Source organism: Triticum aestivum, chromosome 6B (assembly GCF_018294505.1).
Source record: "Triticum aestivum cultivar Chinese Spring chromosome 6B, IWGSC CS RefSeq v2.1, whole genome shotgun sequence".
NCBI lineage: Eukaryota > Viridiplantae > Streptophyta > Magnoliopsida > Poales > Poaceae > Triticum > Triticum aestivum.
In genome coordinates, this window is record NC_057810.1 from 656,995,395 (window position 1) to 657,000,598 (window position 5,204).

Sequence of the window (5,204 nt, forward strand, 5' to 3'; positions counted from 1 at the left end):
TGGGGTGAAGGGCACGCCTTTCTCGGCGGTGTGCTCCAACCTCCCTGCCCGTCCCGCTTCTCCCTCCCAGTCTGGCATTGAAGATCTCCCCCCGGCAGGCCCTGCGGCTCTCAAAAAGAAGAAGAAATCCTCCGTCAAGAAGTACTCCGCCAAGATTTGTGCGTCTGGTGATTCTAGGCAGTCCGCGGCTGGGCTCTGCCGCATGCTTGAGGCTGATATGGGTATGGCCTCGGGCCCGTCCTCTGCTGCGGCTTCCCCCAGTCGTGCTCGCCCTGTTCCTGTGTGTTCGCCTGCGTCCACGGCTCGCAAGAGCGGGCGTGTATCCAACAGTGGTGAGCGGGTGGTCGATCGGGCTGCCCGGCGTGCGGCGGCTCGGGATCTGCCCCCTTCAGGTTCGTCCCCTCCTCCCTTCCCCTCCCCCCACGATTTCCTCTCCTGTTCGTTTAGTTCTCCCTTCTCAATCTGATGATCACTTGCTAAATATTTTAAACGACGTGGGTATCTGTTTAGACTCTAGTTTGGGATCTCCTTCGTCTATTCTTGGTATTATTAGGGCGAATGAAATCGCCTAGGCGGATATTGCGAAAGCCAAGGAGGCTAGGGTGGGCTTGGGTGCCCCACTGGTTGTGTCCGGTGGGGACGTGGGGGGAGATGACAGGAGTCATGCTTCCTCGGTGGCTTCTAAACGCGGGGTAGGGAAGCGCTCAAAATCCTGCATGGCCCCGAGCAGGTCGAGTCTCTGTATCAAAAACTTGTCGTATAAATGAAGGCATTAGTCCGGAACATTAGAGGCTTCTACGCTAGGGGGCGCAGAGACCAACGTAAGGACTTAGTTCGATCTAAGAATGTAGATTTTATTGGCCTGGTCGAGACCTTCAAACCTTCCTTTTCCGCTAGCGAATTATCGGCAATTGCTGGGATAGATAGATTTCATTGGAATTTTGTGGCCTCGACTGGTCATTCGAGTAGATTTTTGCTTGGCTCCAAAAAAGATACTTTCGATTTTGTGGCTTTTGACCATGGCATCTTTTGGGCTAGCACGGTGGTCTCTATTCATTCTCTCAACTCCCTGGTGGAAATCTTGATGGTTTATGGTCCGGCTGATCATGTGATGTCTTATGCTTTTTTGGATGAGCTTAGTATTAAGATCGAATCTTGCCATCTCCCCCTGTTGATTGGGGGTGATTTTAATTTGCTTTGGTTTCCCTCCGACAAGAGTTCACCTAACTTCTTGTGGCCCTTGGCTGATGCGTTCAATGCTTTCATTAGGGACACGGCTATTCGTGAGATTCCTAGGGTCGGTGCCCGGTGCACTTGGTCTAACCATCAACCCCCACCCCCCATCTGCTCTGTCCTTGATAGAGTTTTTGTTTGCCCTAGATGGTGAAAGTGCAATCATGCCCTTAATTATATTTTGATGTTGATGACAACACATATGCTCGGGACTAATCATGTTTATCAAGTATATCTCAGGATTATGTTCCAAAGACCGTGTGCATGGATCATGACTAGGGACAAAAGCATATAACTCAAGAATGGAGATACAAGATGTTGACTTCATTTATGGTTTGTTCTTGAGTATAGGGATCCCGCACTATTAAGAGGGGATCAATGGATCTGTGAAAAACTTGCTCAAAAGTTGCTATCTATATACCTTGCCTTCGGACGTCCGGTGTTCTACGGACGTCCGGTCCTTCCTGATTGCCCGGACGTCCGACACTTCCACAACAGAAACATTTTTATGGATGTCCGGAACCCTCCGGACGTCCGACACTTTCACACCAGAAGCATTCTTACGGATGTCCGGCTCCGCTCGGACGTCCATATTCTGTACACTAGATTGTGGGTCACACTTTTCACAGCGGCCGGTCGTCCGATGACTGTCGGACGTCCGGACCCATTTGGGCCTTCGGACGTCCGACGTTCTCTGGACGTCCGGCCATCCTGTACCCCAAACGACCACTTTTTCCCACCACCTATATATATACCCTTCCCTTTCACGGGATAGGGTTGACCATTCACTTTGAGCCTCACAAGAACTCTCCTCACTCTCTCTCTCTCTCTCATTCATCCACACTAAATCCTAGATTCCAAGTGTTCTAGGAGCATTTTGAGAGAAGTTCTCCAATCAAGTGATAGATCCACTTCTTACCCTTCTTTGCACCAAAGGAATTCGTGACTTGAGCAAGTTTTGAGCATTTCCCCATCATTCTTGTTACTCCTGGAGGTTGGAGACTCCTAGGTGGTAGGAGTCATCCGGAGAGGAATTGAACTTTGTGATTACCCTCGGAAAAGTTTGTGAGGGTTTGGAGACCACCCCAAGGTCTACCACTAGTGGTTGAGAAACGCCTCCGTGGTGTTGTCTCAAAGGGAGAATAGGGTGAGCCTTCGTGGCATTGGTGTGCCTTCGTGGTAACATCCATCCCTCTAACGGTGACTAGCGCCCCTCCAAGGGAGTGAACATCGGCTTACATCCTCGTCTCCCGGAGTTGCGGTTATTCCTAACCTTAACTCTCTACTTGTGGTTACTTGTCTCTTTACACTTGCGTACATTATATTGTGCTTGCCTACTTACGTGTTTGTGTTATTTGCTTAGTACTTTGTGCTCACGTGCAATTGTTAGGCTCATCTTCATATTCCGCATTATTGCCTAAAAATTGCCAAGTAATAATTAAAATTTGTAATTGTACCTATTCACCCCCCCTCTAGGTCCATCTCGATCCTTTCAATTGGTATCAGAGCCTCGTGCTCTATTCTTGTGGCTTAACCGCCCTAGAGCGAGATGAACCCAGATGGGACTCCCCTGGTTGTAGATCCTAAGGATAAAGGCGAGGCTTCTTCTGAAGTCAAGTCCTTTACGTCTCAGGATCTAGAAAGGGCCCTTCCTAAGAAAAAAGAGGAGCATGATGCTTCTCTTGAGGCCTTGGTCCAACTGAGATTAGCCACGTTGTCCGCGGTGCTTGCACCACACTCAAGTGGTGTGAGTCCGAGCCCAACTGTGCCTACTTCATCACTTGGTCAACAACCTCCTATCAATGAACACACCAGTGTTCCTTGGCTTTATGCAAGACCTCAGGTTGAGAAACCAAGATATAACCCTCAAGGCAAACCTCCTTTACTTACTTCTACTGCCGATTTTGCATTGTGGAAAGTTGCTATGCAGGATCATCTTCGACATGGAAATGATGAGATGCTGGAGATTATAGAGTATGGCTATCATGTGGTTGATCCAAAGAACCCCACACCAAGAGAAATATATGACAAGAACCTCAATGACACGGCAATCATGTGTATAAGGAGAGGTATGGATGAAAAGCAAAGGAGACCGTTCATACACATCAAAAGTGCCAAGGAACTATGGGAAAGTATTATACGATCCAGGACTGGCACTTCTACCCCCAATATGAAATTGCCAAGGGGCAATTGCAAAAATTTTGTAGGGAAAAAGGTGAAACCCCCAATCAACTCCTTGAGCGTCTCATGACTCTCACTGTGGATATTGAGTCATGTGAGTGTGACAAGACTCAAGATGGATTCAATATGACTAAGAGGTTTCTTGTGGATAAGTTGCTTCATGCTCTTGCTCCATATCATCATCAAATGGTGTGGGACATAAGACAACACCATACCTTCAAGGAAATGACTACAGATGACATCATATCCACCTTCCAACTATTTGAAGAGTCAAAGGCCAATGCCACAAAACATCTTGCCATGCATGGTTCCCCATCATCAAAAATCAATCTTGCATTGAAGGCCAAGCAAGTATGTGAAGATGAGCAAAGTGAAGAAGAAGAAGAAGATGCTGAGGATGAAGATGGTAATGAGATTGACTCCGACGAGGGCCCTTCGTATGAAGAGATGGATCTTTTTGTCAAGAAGTTTAGCGCCGGAAAATTTAAGGGAAGATTTCAAAAGAAGAAAGTGAGAAAATGCTACAACTGTGAAGAAACCAGTCACTTCTCCAATGAGTGCCCTTATGACAAGAGAGAAGATAAACCAAGGTTTCCCAAGACCTTTCCCAAGAACAAGTTTCCAAATCCTTTGAACTCCAAGCTCAAGAAGAGAGATGGAATGGAAATGGTTGCTCAAGAAGAATCTGATCCGGATGATGTTAGTGGTGTTGCCGGAGTTGCTCAAGACTCTCAAAACACGTTGAGGTTAGTAAACAAGAGTGGTGACGTGGTCACCTACAACTACATGAAAGATTACAAGGTCCACGCTCACAAGTGCCTAATGGCAAAGGCCATGGTTGAAGAAGGAGAGGACCAAAGCTCTTCTGACAAGGTCAAGGTAACTCCACGATCAAATCCTCCTCTTTTCACACCTTCTACTCCTAGTGATGAGTACCTTGATGCGGAGGATAGCTATGAGGATGATGATCTAGATGATCCTATGATTGCTAAACTTAATAAGTTCATGTGCTCCCTCAAAGGAAAGAAACTCACTATGTTTCGTATGCTTATGGAGATGGTGAGTAAGCACACCATCACCATTAAGGAACTCGAAACCCTCGTCACCGAGGAGAAGGAAAAGTGTGAAATCCTTGATCGGAAAGTCCAATATGAGGAAGCACGAAATGATGAACTATGCTTAAAAATTGGTGCAAACATTGATGTTCACACTAATGATCTTGCCTCCTTGAAAAAGGCTATTGACTCTTGTGAAGAGTTAATGAATGATAAAAGCAAGCTTGTGAAGTCTCATGCTTCTCTATCTAAGGATTGTGAGCTTCTATCCGTGTCCCTCAAGACTAAGGAAGGAGAGCTCACCGTTCTTAGAAAGAGTTTTGAGACGCTCAAACTTACTTATCTTGAAACTTTAGCCAAGGCATACTCTTCCCCTATTATAAATGTTGATGCTTGTGCTACTAACTCTAGTAGTGATCTAGCATCTATTCTTGAGGAAAATCGTTTTCTCAAGGCTCAAATTGAGAAAGGTCTCATGACATGTGCTCAAGGGCAAAAGAATCTTGATGAGATTTTGAGTCAACACAATGAGGTGTTTGCCAAAGAGGGACTTGGGTTTGACCCTAGCACAAGTAAGAAGAAGACATCCTCCCAAAAGTGCACAACTCCTCTAAACGAAACTTTTGTAAGAGAAGGGCACAAGGAGAAAGGTAAGGTTGTGAGTGGGAAGGCCACAAGGGGCATGCCCACTCGCAACAAGCCTAAAGAGTTCATGCCTCCTTCCTATGTACTTCA